Genomic DNA, 20547 nt, shown 5'->3' with positions numbered 1-20547 from the left:
ACTCCGAAAGGAAGCATTTGTGCACCCAGGTTGGTGTGTACTTTTTGTCTTTTTTGGTGTCAGGAATCATCTCCCAACCAGTGCTTAAAATGACATTACATGAGGTGACGGTATGGAACAAACATAACCCTTTAGAGCAGTAATTTTGACAGAACCCTAAAGAGCATCTCTACTCCTGTCATTTTTGCACCATTTTTGACGTGAAAATCTATAGAAAGAGAGAGAGAGTGAGGACTAATATGTCAATGTTTTACTCCCCACTATCATCAGCCTAGTATTCAATGAATATTGTTTTCCGTTGAATTCCATTGTATTCTATTGTATCCCACTAGTATTTAATGATTCTTTTCAATCTAATTTCCATTTTCAAAAATTTCTTCTGGTCTCGTCTCGTCTCTTGGTCAACACTAAGTTTCTTATAATTGGAAACGCAGAAGTCCAGACAATATGAAAAGAATAATTTGGAATATAAAAAAAAGAGTTTTGTCAACGCCGGATCCAAGTTAAACATTTTAAGGCGGGTGGTATGGTATTTATTTATTTATTTATTTATTTATTTATTTATTTATTTATTTATTTATTTATTGATGGATAGAATTGCTCACACAAATGTTGAAAATACCAAGAGCACAAATTCTGCCATTGAATAGGGTGATAGGGAACTGATATTTACATTCGAAACAGCAGCAACGAAATCTGTGATAGTACAAACATATTTGTTGAGTAAATGCTAACGTTGCACTTATGTGTAATTTTTTGTTTCTGTAGACAAATCAGTTATTTTTAGCGGTATGCCATACCGGCCAATTTTCAAACTTTCGGATGCATAACCGGTTCATACCGGCTCACTTTAAGCACTGCTCCCAACCGTTGTCAGTGTTGTTTTGAAACACCCTGTATACAAATGGTGAACCTTCGTAATCTTCGGCTTGTATTAAATGAAATATTTAAGTTTGTCCCACAATTGTGTCTGTTAGGCTAAGGGAGACGATGATTAAGGCAACTGAATGATTATGGAAGAATTGATGGAATGAGAAAGCGGGAGGAAAAGGGAATACCCCGAGAAAATCCACGAGCACTATCTTGTGTCCAACAAACTTACTTTACATAAAAGCCGGAGATCGAACCAGGGACCCATGTACTGAGCCACCGTGCCTTCCATTCTTCGGTTCGTGTACCATAATATTTGTTAGTATAAAATGTTCTTTTCAAAAGAAGTTACAGCTCTTTTACAAATGTCATAAGTAACAAATATATAAAATAAACAGGTGTACCCTGTGATGTCTTTGTTATTGCCCACTCAATATTAATTTCCGCCCTTCCACCTTCTTAAAAAAAATCGGGCTGGTTATAAGCTGAGGGAAACTTGAAATTTTTATAAGGGGGAGCTTATCCTCCCGTACATAAAAATTGTTTGACGACGCCACTGAACTGTACAACTAAGGAAGGGGGTGGAAACGAGAGACAGAGATCGGATTCGGATCAGGATACAAAACTCCAAGAAGAAGCCACACACACTTAACACAGAAGAATGCTTGAACAAGTGGTTGCAGTAGTAGAAAAAGAAGAAGACGAAACAAAAATAATAGGAAGAAAAGAAAGAAGAAGAAGAGCAGAGCGAAAACGATGTCCAGTGGGCGCTGCAATAGCTAGTTTGTGCTTGTGTCGATGCGAGAAAGAAAAAGAACGAGAGAGAGAGAATATCTTGTTAAACAAAACACTGTCAGACTGCGGTAAGCCAAGAAGTAATATGTTGCAGTTATCGTCTGCTGGGCAGTGACAAGAATATTTTTGTTTCTTTTTAAGTCTTGTTTTTCGTAATTCTTGTTTCTTTTTTAAGAAAAGAATACGTATATATATATTTTAAAAATTAAATAAATAACCGTTTCACAACAACACAAGAGTATTTAGTACTTTTTTTTTTTTTTTAAATATTGTCTTGTTAAAGAGAGACAAAAATATTGAAAGTGAATTTTTGTTAACACTACATTTGAAAATTGCTGTCTGTCTTTTTACACACACACACACACACAGAGCTTACAAATGAAGTGAAGGATTAGTTTGTTGTTGAGCATTTAGACGACAAGACGAGAGTGTGCAAAGCAACTTTTAACGTTAACAGGACAGTTTTGAGAGGAAAGCGAAGGAGAGAAACCGAGTTGAGCTGAGCAGACGAGAACAGAACAGCAAAGAGAAGAAGCAAAAAGCCAACTGCACAATCGCCCAGACAAGCGTTGACCGTTAAGACCTACCTGGGGAACAAGTATCGGCCGGTCGGAGTCAAACGAACCAGACACACACAAGGTAAGGGAAAACGATTACTATTATTATTATTATTATTTAAAAAATAACACAACAAGAGGAGGGAGAAAGAAAACATAACAAATTATCAGTCTGTGAAATCTCACGGTGTACACATTGGATAATGTAGAATCTTAAACGTTCTAATTATAATTATAATAATTATTATTATTATCATTGAAATGAAATGAAATTTTTAGTTTTCCATTCCACGCATATGCTCTGCAGGCTAAAAGAGAGGCTGATTAGTGAAAGTGAAAGATTATGAAATAATTGGTGGAATGAAAATGGGGAAGGAAATAGGAGAATTTCGGGAAAACCCACGGACACAATCTTCTCCATCACAAACTCACGTGGCCAGGAATCGAACAAGGGAATTTTCGCATCAGAAGTGAACGCTTTGCCACTGAGCTACTGTGTCCCTTATTATTATTATTATTACTATTATATTATTATTATTATTATTATTATTATTATTATTATTATTATTATTATTACTTATTTAAATAAAAATAAAAGTGACTATGTACCGTATGTGACTTAATAACTCTTGAACCATCCTACCGATCTCGAATAAATTTTCAACATAGATGAGGTTTGGGCTTGGGATGGTTTCTATCATTTCACTTTAACGGTGCAACTTGGGAGGAGAGAGGGATAAAGTGATAGAAAATAACCGATATTAGTGTCGAATCCATAGTTTTCGAGGGCGCTGAGATGAACAGTGACACTTCCGATGTCGTTTAAATCCAAATTCAGCTCACAATAATATTATTTAATTTTTAATACATAAAAAATCGTCTATCGTAGAGCGCTTTAGTAATAGTACAAAGTGACTGACTAATGGAACATATTACTATTTTTTTCATATTTTAACCTACACGAAGTGGGTAATTGACACTAATAATAATAATAATAATAATAATAATAATAATAATAATAATAATAATAATGATAATGTGCTTTTGTCTTTGAATATGCAACATAGAACCTATCTAGATAACTTTCTAAGATTGATTTATTTATTCTAGAAAATATTGTGTATCATATAAAGTAAAATTTAGCATATTAATTCGTCAATATTTATAATAATTTCACGGTATATACGTATTACAAAAGTGTTCTTATCACATTTTTTTATTAAGTTTGTTTATTGAAGTTTCGCATTTCCTTTCAACGCCGAAGCTATATCGGACTCTGACCTACATTTTAAGGTGCAATTTTGAACCTCCATAATGCGCGTTCAATTTTCAATATTCTGTCATTGCGAATCGAGCCCACGACCCGTGCATCAAAGGTGCATGCGCTATTCACTAGACCGGCAGGAAGGACTTTCCTTTATTAGAATAAAGAAAATTTGGTGTACTGACACGTATGCTTTTGGGAAAAAGGAATAATAATAATAATAATAATAATAATAATAATAATAATAATATCAGGTTGTCTAAAAAGTATTGAGGTTTTTAGGTCAAAATTAAGAATATATTTATTGTGATTTGTAAATAACATAACAAAACCACATATACACTATTTTGTTCAATGACATTCTGCCAATGTCCCAGCAACGTCAATATCCTGTCGCCATAAAACTTCTGTGGTTTGTGGTTAAAAGATTGTGACACGCTGTTTCATACCAACTTAACACCATTTAGGGAGACCTGTAGAGACAGAAACAAATGATAGTTTGACAGTGCCAGATGCAAGGTATACATTGAATGAATTAAAACCTTCCAGCACAAATTCTCTCAATTTCTGATGTATGTGGTCTGGCGTTGTCAACGGAGTATAAGACACCATTTATGTTGACCAGTTCTGGTCATTTCTTTGAATTGCTAGGTGAACTCGCGCTGGTTGTCGACAGTACAAGTTCGCGTCTATCATTGTACCCGGCGGTAGCAGCTCGTGATGCATGATGCCCTTCGAATCCCACCACACGTACACCATAACCTTCCTGGACGTCATTGTTGCCTTTGCCACAGACTTTGGAACTTCTCGCTTTGACCGATCTTTTTCGCATATTGTTGGCGTAGATTATCAGCGCTTGTGATCAGCTCCTACTGAAATAGCTCGAGTCCGTTATGTTTCAAATTTCAATAGAGATTTGCAGATGGAAATTCGATCAAATAAATGTTTTTGAGTCACGGACAGTCAAACACAGAAATTCATCTAGTAACCAGTCTTCTCCAAATGATTTAACACTTTTTGATTAGGATAATTAGATCATTTGCGATGTCATGACTGTTTATATGCCAGTCACGCTCGACTTTTACCAGAATACCATGCACATTTTCTGTGATTGGTCACCAACTGGCGAGGAGCACGTTGGACATAAAATTTTCCAGAATGAAAGCAAGTGAATCATCTTTTCACTGTTGCTTTTGATAACGTATCTTACCCATAAAATGTACAAACCTCTTCACAGCCCTGTGCAGCATTTTCGTCTAAGTGTAGTGCAATTTTGCAGAAAATTCACTAATCATTTCGGCGCAATATCTTATGTTTGAATATAAGAATTCCAACACATTTGGCACGCCTACTAGCTTAAACTATCAAACCAACTGTCAAATGCATTAGGCTTGACCCGCTGCAACTCATATATTCCGCGAGTTGGGACACTAAGAGCCTCACATGCTAAAAATAATACAAAATTTACCATTTTTCATTTGCTTGTTTTTCATAAATGAAAGGAGATAATGAAATGCAACTTATCACAATCATAGATAATGTTATTTAACAACAACAGAAAATATGAACCTGAAGAATTTTCAATGTTGACATAGATAGAAATTACAGGGTTGCCAGAATAACATATCCCCCAAAATCTAAGTTAAGGCAGTGACTAGAGGAACGAACTTAACTGCATTTGATTAGATATCATATCTTGGAATCCTATGAACTATTTTTTAAATAACATTATTATTTAATTTTAATAACCGTGCGTTTAAACTATTTTGTTTATTACAAACTAAATATAACTATTATTTTTTAAAAAGTAATTCATAAACGGCAAATTGTGGAGGCGTTAAAATATTAAATAATACTTTTGATAAAGTGGATACTTTCAAATATTTAGGATCAATATTAACAGACGAAAATCATATTCACGAAGAAATTAAATGTCGACTAAAAGCAGGGAATTCGTGTTACTATTCGGTTCAAAATCTCTTGTCGTCGCGAATTCTGTCGATGAATTTGAAGCTTAAAATATATAAAACGATAATCATGCCTGTTGTTCTGTATGGTTGCGAAACATGGTCGCTTACTCTGAGGGAAGAACATAGACTGAAAGTATTTGAGAACAGGATCCTGAGAAGAATATTCGGACCCAAGAGGAACGAGAATGGAGAATGGCGGAAGCTTCATAACGAGGAACTACATAGTTTATACGGTTTATACCCAACATTGTTAGGGTCGTCAAGTCTAGGAGGCTTAGGTGGGCAGGTCATGTAGCTAGAATGGAAGAAAGTACAAACGCTTTCAAAGTCTTGACTGGTAGACCCATAGGAAAACGACCATTAGGAAGACCTAGGCGCAGATGGGGGGATAATATTAAGATGGATCTCGCAGAGATAGGAATACAAAATAGAAACTGGATCCAATTAGCTAAGGATAGAAGTCAGTGGAGAGCTTTTGTGAACGCGGCACTGAACCTCCGGGTTCCATAGGCCATAGAGTTAGTTAGTTAGTTAATTCACAGGATTCCAAGAGAACATGATACGTAATCAAATGCAGAATTGAGTTCGTTCCTCTAGACGCTGCCTTAACTTAGATTTTTGGGGAAATGTTATTCTGGCAACACTGTAATTTATATAGATAGCAACACTGAAAATTTTTCATGTTCGTATTGGGTTTGTGGAATAACATTATCTATGATTGTGGTAAGTTGAATTTTATTATCTTCTTTCACTTATGAATAACAAGCAAAAGAAAAATAAATTTTGTATTACTTTTAGCATCAACTCTAGCGCAAAAGACTCAATACTATTGATAAATAATAATAATAATAATAATAATAATAATAATAATAATAATAATAATAATACAAAATTGATTTCGTCTAACGTTACGCCAAACCCTCACTTTTAGGAGATTTATCCATTATCTGTAAAATATACAAGGTGGCCCAAAAGTAGATATACACCCCTGCATTGATCAAGTATAATATTCTAGCTTATAGGTTTATTTGCTTCGGCTATTCCGAGCTTAAGATGTAAGTAAAAAGACATTAAGAACAAATAATAAAGAAACTAAGTCTACCTGATGGATAACAATAAGAAATTATATTAAAAAAGCAATGAATTGATCAGTACGGGACTGTATGAATATACCTATTTTTGGGCCACCCTGTATATTTAAAAATAAACTAACTTATCATTGTGTTCCGTATGAAATAACAAGCTGATGTATTGATTCATATTTAATTAATGCCGGCTAACGTGCTTAAGCGATCTGTCAGTACGCTGGTGATCGAAAAACGTATTTGTTAGTGTTTGAATCCCACTTATACATGGGTGTTATGACCTTCACTGTTCATTTTGTTATTATAATTAATTTTTCATCGTTTTTAGGGATTGTGTAACCAATTCCCCATGGGAGAGGCTTGAAAAACCGTTTTCTAAATTTACGTTTTAAAAAAATGTATGCCTTTATTTTTTTAAATTCTTCTAGATGTTATCGGAACCCTTTCGAGTCATGAAAGATTCACCAAAGATATGATATAAAAATCTTCAAACCATATTTATTATTGGAGTATGTTGTGTATTGACTTGCGTAAATTGAAGCGTTGATAAATGCTCTTCATTGTGTTTGTACAATCATTATATCAACTTATAGTTTTTTATACTATGAATCGTGTAACACTAAAACGCTCTTCGAGACCTAAGATTTGAGTGAACTGTTATTGGCCATGATACTCGTGAAATGTTTCGTCTCGTCTCGAATTTGAAAATGAACTTTTCGTTTCCGAAACGAAACAAGACGAGAAAATTGGTCGTTTTTTTTTTTTTTTTTGAGAAACATTACGCGTTACAATTGGTGCGTATAACACATAACTATTTTTGGTTCTTCGTTTGTTTACCCAGTGCTTCTCTGGTTTTGAGTTTTAAATCACTTTCAACATTCAGTCTATGTGTGATGTGAACGTTTAGCTTAGTCTCGTATCCAAGCTACATGAGCTTCCACCGGGGATCGAATTATGTCTTCCTATGATTCGTCAACAGCAGCTACTAGAGATTGTTTTGGGTAATACAGAAATGGCACTATTGCCTTAGTAGTGATATACTAAGGAAAGCAGCGTATCTAGAAGGTAAAAACTGAGAGAGCCAGCCACAACCCACACAATGATAGGTATATCATGAGTTTAGTTAAACTTTCAAAAATAAATAAATAATAGCTTAAATTATTTCGTCACCCAAAAAACTGGGGGCCTAGGCCCCCTAGCCACGGACTAGATCCGCTACTGCCTTTAGTACAAAGAAGTCCCTCATTCGATCCAAGATCATGTGAATTTGGGGTGGACAACACCGTGTTCGTGAGTTTTCTCGAGGTTTTCCCCCCTTTCCGCCTTACAATCTTCACATATTTTTTTCATCATTCATTCATTCACTTTCATTAATCATTCGTTTTCTGTCGTATAAACGTGGGACGTAAAGCTAAGGATATTTCACTTCATTAGTGTTACTCATTATTCTCTTTAAAGCGTATCTTACAAACTGAGAAAACAAAATTAACTCTCTCCATACTAGACACAAGGTTCTAATCAACAACGGCCTCTTTGAGCTTCTTACGATGGAACGTGTCCAAAGAGTTGGGTCTTCTAGATTTTTTTTTAAAAAAAGAAAGCATATCAATTTCCTAAACATTTCCTTCTCACTAATTCCTTACCATCTTTTATTTTCTGTCTTTATTGTCCTTCCTACTGACATATTTCTATTGATTTAAATTCCCGTAATATCTATTACCATTTCACAGTATTTTCTACACTCATGGAATGCAAATGAAATCAAATCGTTCAGTCTCACGATTATGCGGTTTATAGGCTAAGGGAGATGGATAATGCAAGGCAATTGAATAATGATGGAAGAATTGGTGGAATGAGAATATAGAAGGAAACGGGAGTACCCGAGAAAATCCACGGGCACGATGTTGTCCACCACTTCTTACTTGGCTGCAGACCGAACCAGTGAACCCTGCACACCAGAGGTAAATGCTCTATCACTGAGCCACCGTGCCTCCTTTCTACATTCAGTTCTATATTATTATTCACAATTTTTTGGTTTTTCTTCCTAATATGTTACAAATAGAATGTCAGAGGCGGATCCAAGGGGGCGATCGGGGCAATGCCTCCCCCGGAAGCGAAAACTTTCTTATTTTATATATAAATAAAATCCATCCCAGCGTTTGGAGCTCTTAAAAGTAGCTCTAAGTAGCAGTGTTACAACCTCCTCCCAGGAAGTCCGAAAGCCGTAATTTGTGGGGGACAAGCTTCTTGCCGCTCGAAAAGAGCGCAATTCAAACTATAATAAAACTTTCTTACTCCACATGATATTATACGAACATGAATGTATGAGTACAAATAAAGCATTTGATAGATTTACTACAATCGTTTGTTTAAAAGATTGTTTAAAAGATTGCATATAAACCTGAGAATAAAAATCACGGCAAAAACATGCGTTACGTAACGAGGACGTAAACCCCCTCCTTCTCCCTTGTCACACTTCATAACGCAAGTTCAAGCCCCTCCCCCCCGTTGCCGCGTTACGTAATATGTGGACGACCCCTAATATTCAATCAGACCTTGTCAAACTAAACACAACAAAACACGGAGCAATGCTATGTGATAATATATAAAAACACAAACACGAAAAAGTTTCAAAGGACTAACTGTGTCTTCATCAGACAGACTTGTTCTGGTTACTTGGAGATTGGCTACCTCTTATACTTACCTTCCGCAGATCAACTTTTAATTAGGCTCCACCCTTTCACTAAACAGTAACAATTGTGCTTTTCCAGTTGCACTTCTTCAGCTGCACACTTGTCCAATAAAAAATATACCTTTAAAAATGTACAAATTTACTAAAACGCTAAGAGATAGCTTGAAGCAGTCTTTTTTTATTTTTTGAATCGATTTAACGTTCCAAGAATAGGTACCATCTTCTGTCCTAACCCTATTTTCAAACCGAAAGTGACAGAAATCAACCACTTCCGGTTTTAACGTTGATCGTCATAGAGTAAAGAACGTAAAAGATAGTGAGAAGCGGGTTTTCTACAATCAATTAAATGTCCCAAGAATATAATTCATTACCACTCTATTCTCTCTACTAAAACCGGAAGTGGTTTCAATATTAATTGAAAAAATATCACGCTATGCAAACCAAACTCCTTCACGTGATGTACGCGTGACACTGCTACTTGATTGAACTTACTAAAAAAGAAAGAAGGAAACTAGTACAAATTCTAATAGCTTACATGTATTATGATGTAAAACAGCTTCTTTCAATTATTTTTTTAAAGAAAAAGCTAATATGTATTTTCTATTAGTGTCAATATAAAATTTGATTTGATTTTAGGTTTACCGCCTGTTTCAGCAGCAAGGTTATATGAGACGTGGACCTATAGCTTAGCTTGGGATTCGAACCACAGGAACTCCCATCAGGAATCGAACCTGGGTCATCCATGCCAAAAGCGCGTACACTAACCGCTTAGTCACAAGGGAACTCCCAATATAAAATGAATATAATTTGAAGTGCAGTAGAGCGTCGATTATCCGAAGTAATTGGGGGACATGGGTGTTCGGAAAACTGGTTTGTTCGGATAATTGAACTGTACTGTACTGTACTGTACTGTACTGTACTTCTACAGCCAGTGCCAAACCGACAGAATTGTGCTGATTGTTGAAACACAGCGACTGGCGGCTTGGCCGGTCAGCAGCGCCTTATGAATGCCCCATTAGAAGCAATGTTCTGCCAGCGGTGGCTCAGTGCGGCGACTACTGTGGGAAACTTGGTTTGGGAGTGAGGGGGATGATGGACGGTAGGGTGGGAGAGTAACAGGTGCGAGCGAGTACACAGTTCGGTTAAGCGGTCGTTCGGTTGACCGACGTTCGGATAATCGACGCTCTACTGTAATACTATTTTTAAAATGTAAACATGATCGCTTACTCTGACGGAAGAACGCAGACTGAAAGTATTTGAGAACAAGATCCCAAGGGAGAACCGGAATGGTGAATGATGGAAACTTCATAAAGAGAAACTGCATAGTATATACCGTTTACCAAACATTGTTAGGGATAATGAAATCTAGGAGGCTCAGGTGGGCACTGGGCAGGTCATGTAGTCAGTATGGAAGAAAGTAGGAACGCTTTCAAAGTCTTGACAGAAATACCAATCGGAAAACGACCATTAGGAAGACCTGGTTGCAGATGAGAGGACAATATTAAGATGAATCTCACAGAAATAGGAATACAAAGTAGAAACTGGATCCTGTTGACTAAGGGCAGAAGTCAATGGAGAGCTTTTGTGAAAGCGGCATTGAACCTCCGGGTTCCATAGACCATAGAGTTTGTTAGTTAGTTATGTATACTGTACTGATATACGCTCAAAACATTAAAAGTTAACGTAAAATTTGTTCGCAAAAGAGAATAAGAATAGAGCATATTCTAACAAAAGTTGACTCCTGGAAGAAAGTTTGAGAAATGTTGATTTAAAATATCTGAAGTTACGAAAATTTTCCTTCTTTGGTGGCACACCAGAAGAGTGATTTACCAGGCAAGAGTTACTTTTAACATAATGCCGAACTAATCCTTCTCAAAAATTAAATTTACGTCTACCCCAGTGATGTTTTTGTTTTCTTTAACAATTTCGTAATTCTTTATGAAGTACAAGCGTAATAAATAAATGCTTAAAAAACCGTTTAGCTTTCATTTGCCTCCTCACATCTATAAACTTAATTTCTTATTTAAGTTCAGGTGCTTTTTGACGTAAATGTGATTACATGTCGTGTCCTCAAAACAGCTTTGAAAGGCATAGAGTTCCGTGACGTGTGAAGAAATGTTCTTCAGTTAACAAGACTATGTAACAGATAACATCTGTCAGTATATCATTACTGTGTGACAAGTAGCTGTGTTTTAGACTTGGTTCAATTTCTTAATATTTGATTATAATATTTTCGTAATGTTTAACGAAAGTAATGTTTGACGATAATATATCTATATCTATATCTATATCTATATCTATCTATCTATCTATCTATCTATCTATCTATCTATATATATATATATATATATATATATATATATATATATATATATATATATATATATATATATATATTAAATGAAATCTTTAAGATTGCAAAATTCTAAGGTAAATTATTTGTTTATTTAACAAACTCTCAACATTTCTTTTTAAGTTTTACTTTCAATGATTAATTTGAGGTTTAGAGTTCCTTTTAATATCAAGGTTATATGAGCTTACGTGGACTTACAGCTTAACATCAAATCTGAACCACATGAGCTTCCGTCGGGAATCGAACCCGGGTCTCCCACACATCCAACGCCCGTACGTTAACCATAGAGCCACGAGGAAGCTCTTTTTGAGCTTTGTGTTCGTATAATACCGAAGTTACGAAAAACATAACTTACTTCTGACGTGAGCTTTGAATCACGACCAGGGCCTAAATCTGCTGAAGTTTGGTGGGTAGGGTTGTCCATGAAACAAGAAGTGAGGTTGTCTCGTCTCAAAAAAAAGGTCGTGAAAGTGAGTTTCGTCTCGGAAAGTACCTATATCTGTTTCTATTGAAAAAGGTTAGTCTCGGCACGAACATTATGTCTCATATTGTCTCCCATTGAATCCTACACGTATTAGTGAGTGCACAAACCATTATGTACTATCAGCCTTCATAATATATGCCGTTCCCCCCAAATTGATTTGCTTCCAATAGACCTAAATTATAGGATCACGCCATCAGTTGCAGTTAACAAACGTCGAGATACGATCTGAAAGTTAATTTATGGAATCATTATAGTTTCTTCTTATGATACGTAATTTTTGTAAAAGTCTTGCCTCGTCTCGATTCTAGGAAAAGTTTTTCTCGTCTTGTCTCCTTTTGTTAAATTTCTGTACAAAATTAATGCCATGATTTTTTTCCTCATTTCATCTAGAAGTTATCAGAATCCTCCTGCTTCAAGGGAAACACAAAAAGTGTGATTTAACAGCATTCTCGTCTCTCTCTCTATTTATCGTAAACAACACTAATCAATTAGATCAAACACATTGGGAAATGTAGTCGCCACAGTCTATATTTAGAGGCCTAGAAGCACTGTACCATCCCAGCACGTACCTGATAGAACTACAGACAACTCAAATGCACAAGGGTTATTTGAACAGACATACAATTTTCAAGTAATTTCATAGAAGTGTCGTGTAGATGGTACTGGTTACAAACTAATTTTATTTCTGAAATAGTATTATCCTGAAAACTTTTTAATTTTACAGTTTGTAAGCATTTTTTTTTCAAGATATTGAAACAATTGAGTTTTAAAGGTTAAACAAAATGTTCAGTTTATAGCTGTAATTAGCACTGAAAACCCCATGAGGAAAATCGATTATTAATTCAATTCAATAACATTAGAACTTTAATATGTCCATGAATCTTCCATTAGTACTGCATTCATATGTCTGTTTACACTGAATTATTATGCCATTTTAGACTTCCACTATTATGATATGCATAAGTATCGGGAGTCTTATGGAATGGCTATGTCTGTTTGTCGACTACTATCAAAGCTTAAACGGTAAGAATTACCGGCAAGTGTCTTTTTTTAAAATCGATTTAGCATCTCAAGAATCTCATCCATGAATCCTTTATTCAAAGTGATTAAAATTAACCTTTTCCGTTTCAAACTTTGATCGCCATATCGCAAAAATAATAAAGAGATATGGTCGAATGGTTTCTTGAAATCGATGCAGCGTCTCAATGATATATATACCATCTTTTGTGAACGGTAGAAATTTACTATTTCAGGTTTCAAGGTTTCAACAATTGAGTTCCATAGAAAAAAAAGAGTAAGAGATATCGGCAAGCGGTTTTTTGGAGTTAAATCAGTGTCCCAGCAATAGGTTATATCTTTTAAACTAACTCTCTATTCAAACCGGAAGGGGTAGAAATGATCCATTTCCGGTTTCAATATTGATCGCTACAGTGCGAAAACGGTAAGATGTAATGACATTTTTAATCAGTTCAGCGTCCGAAGAATAGGTTCCATTTTTTTCCGTTCACCCTCTATTGAAACCGGAAGTGGTAAAATTCCTGATTTCATCACTAATCTCCATAGTCATCATCATCATCATAGGTATTCTGCCATTATTGGTGGGAGCTGCGGTGACTCAGTGGTAGAGCGTTCACCTCTGGTGCATGAGGTCCTTGGTTCGATCCAGGCTCGCGCCAAGTGAACTTTGTGGTGAACAAACACCGTGTGCGTGAGTTTTTTTTTTTTGCGTTCCCCTACTTTCTTCATTCTACCATATCATTCATTTCTCATCATCACTGTCTCCTGAAGCCCAACCGGCATAACCGTAGGACGTACAACTTCAAGATTTCATTTTCATTTTTCTGCCTTTATTGGCAGGTTACTTGCTGCAACTGAGAATCATAAATGCTCCATGGTCTTCCACTAACCTCTTCGTCTTCACGTACGATTTTATCTCCATAGTGGAAAAACGATAACATATGGGACAAACAGTTTTTTTTTTTTTTTTTTTTTAATATGGGTTCAATATTATAACAAATCTCTCAGTGTATTCTTCTGTCAACTACTACTTCTAGTTTTAATATTGTAATCTTTTTAAAGCAAAAACAGTAACAATAACAAAAGAAATACTGACCAAAGCTTAAAACACTGTATTTTAAAACTATTACGTGTTACAGTTTTAAAATACAATGTGTTTTAAGCTTTGGTCAGTATTTATTTTGTCACAATATCCATTCCAAGGCCATTGATAGTGTTATTAATGGCTTTTTGTTAAGGATTCAGAGTCTTTGATCTTATTCCTCTATTGTAACTTGAAGTTATGGCTCCGCGTAGCATCGTTTCTAAGGCTCTCGTCTTTGATGCGAGTGGTCCCGGGTTCCATTTCATTTGCGGACACTCGGTCGAAAAATGTACGAAAGCTTTTTCCAGACCAGTCATCCCTGAGTGAGGTTTTCTTCATTCGCACCAGGCAAATACCGGGATGGTACCTAATATACAGGTCTCAGACCGCTTCCTTCCATCCCTTTTTCGGATAATGTGATCGCCGAGTGACGTCATCTCTCATACGTGACGGGCTAACTTGTTCATAAGTGCCGAAAGCCCAGAAACCTAATTCTTAATTCCAACTTGAAATTTATAGATAAACTAGCCTATTTCCAGTTTTCTGTACTGAATTTGTGCGGGGCGCGGTGGCTCAGTGGTAAAGTGTTCACCTCCGGTGCTTAGGGTCTCTGGTTCGATTCCAGCTCGCGTGCTTTGTGGTGGGCAAACACCGTGCTCGTGGGTTTTCTCTGGATTTTCCCGTTTCCTCCCACTTTCTTCATTCCATCATTCCATTCATTTCTCATAATCACCGTCTTCTTTAGCCTAACCGGCATAACCGTGGGATGTAAAACTGAAAGATTTCATTTCATTTTTCATTTCGTACTAAATTTGCGTAGTTTGGAAGTCTACAATACTTTCTCATTGTGAAACGAAACTTACTTATTTTACACACATACTAAAAAGGAAAAAAACCGGACAACCTTTATAGATCCGAGCTAAATAATTAAAAGTATTCATGGCCCATCTTAAATCAAAGCCCTATATCCAGTGGCAGATTTAGCTCGGGACAGGGGCGGATCCAGGACCGACTTCTGGGGAGCGCAGTTGGTTGTCATACTGCTACTTTCAAGGGCTCCAAACTTTGAGATGGGTTTTATTTATATATAAAAAATAAGAAAGTTTCCCCTTCTGGGGGGGCGATCGCCCCGATCGCCCCCCTGGATCCGTCCCTGGCTCGGGACCGGGGAGCGTAGGCTCCCCCAGTTGTTTGAGTGACAAAATAATTTAAGCTATTATTTATATACTTTTGGAAGTTTATATAACCTTATGTGGTACCTAGCTCATAGTCTGGGTTCTAGCTGGCCCCCACAATTACCTTCTATATGCACCACTGCCTTTACCCATACTAACAGTACCGATTTCTACTCCCTAATTTGCATAAGACATAAAGTAAGAGAGGAAGGGGACTAACGAGACCTTAGTGTCTCAATCATACAAAGAAAAATGGATATTTAGCGCCTTATAGCTTGGAATTATATAACAGGGGTGTCTGGAGCTGAAACTCTTGAAAAGCAGACAAAGCACACTTTATTATTATCATTTCTTTTTTTAAAATAAGCGAATTCACATACAAGGCTTAGGTTTTAACTAACAAGTTATTAGTAATCAACGGAGAAAAAAGAAAACAAACATTGTTTTCGTATTGCCGCCAGAATTGTTTTATTCACTATTTAACTACTATTTTTTTTCTGTTAGCTGAAGTAGACATGTCTAACAAATTTACTTCTAAGTTCCATGTGTTAATAAATTTGTAGTTTTTTTCCTTTTGCTTCGGTGTAAACAGAATCTAATTAAAGATTCAAATTTGATCAAGGAAGAATTTTGTGCATAATGAGTACGTCTTTTTATCATAGAATAGACGCCTCACAGCACGTGTAACAATTGAGCCTTGTTTTGTTTAAGTTACTAATTTAACTAAGCAATACTCTTATCCTTATTAGAAAGAAAGAAACATGTTGAAAAAGAAATAAAGAAAAAAAAGGAACAACATTAATTGAATGAAAATTGTCGTATGAAGAAAAATGATTGAAATTAGAAACTTGACTTTAAAAAAAAAAAAAAAATAGTTGAGAATGCTCCCAGTCCCAGAGCATTGCCAAAACAAACTTAAAAAGAAATAATTTTTCTTATTGACTTCTACAGACTTTATACCAATTGTTCTATATACTTTATTATTATACTCATTAAACAATTCTTGTAATATATCTATCCATTTATAATTTCCTTGAGTACTACATTTTTTCCACACGTTTTATTTGAGTTCTGTTAAAACGTTCTACGATATGTTGTTTTACGAAGACATATCCTCAAAATGGAGGGCTCGATATTGGAAAATTCGCAAAATATCATCTCTCTATGACTTACGGTTCCCGAAATATGCCTCCTTAAATCTCCCGAAATCCGAACTTCTTTGGCCAATATCTGGGGAATGTTGGCCAGTTGGCCAGTGTCCACCGGTTACTATTTGGTACAAAAATGTTCACCATTCTCTTAGATATTGATGAACACCAATATCATCTCTCTATTGCTTACGGTTCCCGAAATATGGCTCCTTAAATCTTCTGAAATCGGAACTTTTTTGGTCAATATCTCGGGAACGGTAAGAGTGACGCGAAAAATTCCCACCACTTTTTCAGGTAGTTTTTGATGCTTCATGGAATAGAGGGCTCAAAATTGAAGAATTCGCAAATAACAGACATACAGTACGCACACACAGAGAGCATCAGAATTCAGTAACGAACAGTAAGAATTCAGTGAGACAAATAGCATTTAGTAACGAACTTTTTAAGTTCCTTGAAAATCCTGATAAATCCAATCGTTGTACCCTCACGTTTGCGACAATGCCAAAATAATAATAATAATAATAATAATAATAATAATAATAATAATAATAATAATAATAATAATAATAATAATAATAATAATAATAATAAGAAGAAGAAGAAGAAGAAGAAGAAGAAGAAGAAGAAGAATTGCCCACGAGACAAGAGAGAGTTTTTTCAATAGAAACGTATGAGCTCTCTCCTGACTAAATGGTTAGCGTAAGCATCTGTGACGCGGAAGACCCAGACTCCATTCAAGGCTGGAGCTCTTACATTTCACATCTCATATATATGTGTATTCTCGGTGCTGGATGAACGCTGCACCAAGAATCCTCCCAGACGGAGCATGGTTTTCACGTCACAATTTTGAGGCGGAAGAATCTCGACTTTGTAGACGAACTTAATCCTGAAGGCTGAATGGGTGAATAAAATCAACTTTTCTCTGAGTCGATCTTTATGAATCAATTTCTGAATTATTCATGGTTATTAGTGCAGGATTTTTTTAAAGAAAAAAAAAGGAACCAAGACATTTAATTATTATTATGGTTATTTCTTTTCTTTTTTTTTTAAAAAAAAAAGTTATGTTTAACAGTGTCATTTCAGAACGTGTGGACCGTTTAAATTGAAAATATTTAGTCATTCTTAATTTACCTAATCATTTGGTTTGGTGTGTTTGATTTTAACGTCCCACAATTATGCCTGGGTGGAAGGGAGTTGGGACATACTGATTAGAGTGCACAGAGAAAAATCCGTTCTCCGGACAGCGGTATATTTACAAATATACGGTATCTTCTTGCTTACTATAGAAATCAATACGGAGCATACGTTATCCGTATGCTACATAGGCACTGCCCTTAGATGTTACATATGCCGTTGCAGGATGTCTGACACCTAACAGTTTTCCGTATATCACATGCATATACTTATGTTAGCTTCCTCAGCTATGTTATATACGTCCATTTGTATGTGAGATACTGACCGCCTACATTGTTTCATACGGAAAGTACGTACAGATGGAACAGTATTATACAGAAAGTATTATACATAAAACATGCGTCTTCAGTTATACGTCTGGTGTACGTTAAGTCCAAAAACTACAGGAATTACACATGTAACCTATCTTTTTAAGTATGCCACCTACATTTTTTTCTGTGTGGAATCCGAACCACGTTTTTCGTTCAACCTTACCCTCACCGGGAATTGAACGAGGGACCACGCAAACCAAAGGCAAGCACACTAGCCACTAGGCCAAGTGGGGGTCTACCAAATCATTTTTGAGATTGCTAGCAAGACAAACTGTAATTAGTAACAAAGACGTTTTGTGAGTAATTAGATATGATTGAATAATAGTATTAACAATAAAAAGTTATTGGGAAGGGGGAGGGGCGTACTGTGGGAGTCTTGGGATTATACTTTGAAATTTTACTCCTCCGGGATGAATTAATTCATGTAGTATTAATGCTGTAATACTGTTGGTTTCCGAATAGAATAGTAAGTATATTTGCAAGGGATCCAGTCGCTCTAGTCTACATCATCATCATCATCATCATAGGTATTCTGCCATTATTGGCAAGTCACTTGCCGCAACTGGGAAGCTTTCATGCTCCACGGTTTTTAACTAATCTCTTCGTCTTCACATACAATTTTTCTGTTTTGATATCATCCATCAATGCAGCCTCCTTCACCCTCTCCCTCTTTTTCCTGCCATCATACTCCCTATCACGTCACACATGATACAATTCCTTCTCAGCCATTGTCGCAACCCGTTTCTCTTTCTCTTTTCAATTACATCTAAAATTGTTCTTTTCTCCCTTCTCATTCGTCTTCTGCTGGACCCAGTTAATACTTTTTATTCTTTTCCACATCCACGTTTCGAAAACGTCCAGATGTTTTCCACCACTTTTGTGTAATCTCCATGTTTCTGTCTCACACAGTAGAATACTCCACACGAGCATTTTATGGGTCTTTTCTTTAACACTTTATTCAAGGACTCACGAAATATTTTTTCTTCGTTCTTAAGGCTTCCTTCGCCGTTCCTATTCTTGCTTTTATTTCACGTTCACACTTCATACCATTACTAATAATACTACCCAGGTAGTCATCTGTTCCAGTTTTTCCCCTTCTGCTTCTATATTTGACACCGACCGCTTCGTTCCAATCACCAAAGCTTTTGTCTTTCGAATATTTTTATTTTCATCCCACATTCTTCATAGCTCTTCCTCAAGTTTCCTAACGTCCTATTGATTTTTCTTTTCAAATTCCGCAACAAATGCCATATCATCTGCAAACCGTATACACTTATCATTCTACCAGTTACAAAATACCGTCTTCATTGTCTAGGCTATTTTTTTCACTACCACTTCTAGATAGATATTAAATAATGTTGGCAAGAGATAACATCCCTATCGAGTTAACTTCCCATCACTCACTATCCTCTGTCACTTCCCTATTCTAACAGTTACTTGCTGGTTCATATAAAAGTTTCCATGTTTCTAGTTTTTTTTAATAATAATACTAATAAACCAGGACATCCCATGCATAGGTATGCACTTGCTCCTTGTTGAAATATCAGAATTAATTAAATAAAGGCCAACACTTACTAAAAGTGAGTGACAGAGAGCAGATAATTCCTATTAGTTGAGCATCAATGACTAATAAAACAGTAGATAATTCCTTTCAGTTGAACATCGATGGCTAATAAAAGACTAGATGATTTATTTCAGTTGAACATCGATGGCTAATAAAACAGTAGATAATTCCTATCCCTATCAGTTGAACATCGATGGCTAATAAAAGAGTAGATAATTCCTATCCCTATCAGTTGAGCATCAATGACTAATAAAAGAGTAGATAATTCCTATCAGTTGAGCATCGATGACTAATAAAACAGTAGATAATTCCTATCAGTTGAACATCGATGGCTAATAAAAGAGTAGATAATTCCTTTCAGTTGAACATCGATGGCTAATAAAACAGTAGATAATTCCTATCCCTATCAATTGAGCATCGATGACTAATAAAAGGGTAGATAATTCCTATCAGTAGTGCATCAATGACTAATGACAACAACGACATCCTTTACGTTGGCTTACTTCATATTGATTTGAAACTTTCAAATTTCATCTTATTTTCCACGGAAAAGTATCTGTAATTCAACAAGGAAAAATTACAAATGATAATTAAATTGAAATTAATCGTAATCTGGCCCATGACAAACACTTTACCGTTTTATATCGTAAGGTCAGATCCATCGGTATTGTAACAGAGCATTTTTGAGCGATTGACCGTAGAAATTCAAACTCCGATTAGTGATAATTTCACAGCCTTGTGAAAGTGTGAAGTTTTTTAGTCAGCGGAGAGGAAGACGTGGATCATGGGTCAGAGTAGGTCATGGTGGGTGATGGGTCGAAGTGGGTCACGGTGGGTGCTGGGTCGTGGATCATGAATTAAGTTCTCATTCCACCATGAATTCATAAATTCAGTTAACAGTTTCAAAACTAACATTTAAGTCCTCATTTTAGGTGGAAATTAGGATAAATCTCCATTTCGTCTTATGTAAGGATATTTAAA

At 35.9% G+C, this 20547-nt stretch overlaps 1 protein-coding gene across 1 annotated transcript in view; it reads left to right on the top strand.

The window, feature by feature from the left end:
• The first annotated feature begins 1663 nt into the window (after nt 1-1663).
• LOC145680409 (noggin-like) overlaps nt 1664-20547 on the top strand; it is a 95565-nt gene continuing 76681 nt past the window's right edge. Inside the window, exon 1 of the mRNA XM_081750920.1 lies at nt 1664-2304. The gene's annotated coding sequence lies outside the window, so the exon portion shown is untranslated. The remainder of the gene's footprint in view (nt 2305-20547) is intronic.

This window comes from Thermobia domestica, chromosome 3 (assembly GCF_964235325.1).
Source record: "Thermobia domestica chromosome 3, izTheDome1.hap1.1, whole genome shotgun sequence".
NCBI lineage: Eukaryota > Metazoa > Arthropoda > Insecta > Zygentoma > Lepismatidae > Thermobia > Thermobia domestica.
This window is presented reverse-complemented; position numbering and strand designations above follow the sequence as displayed.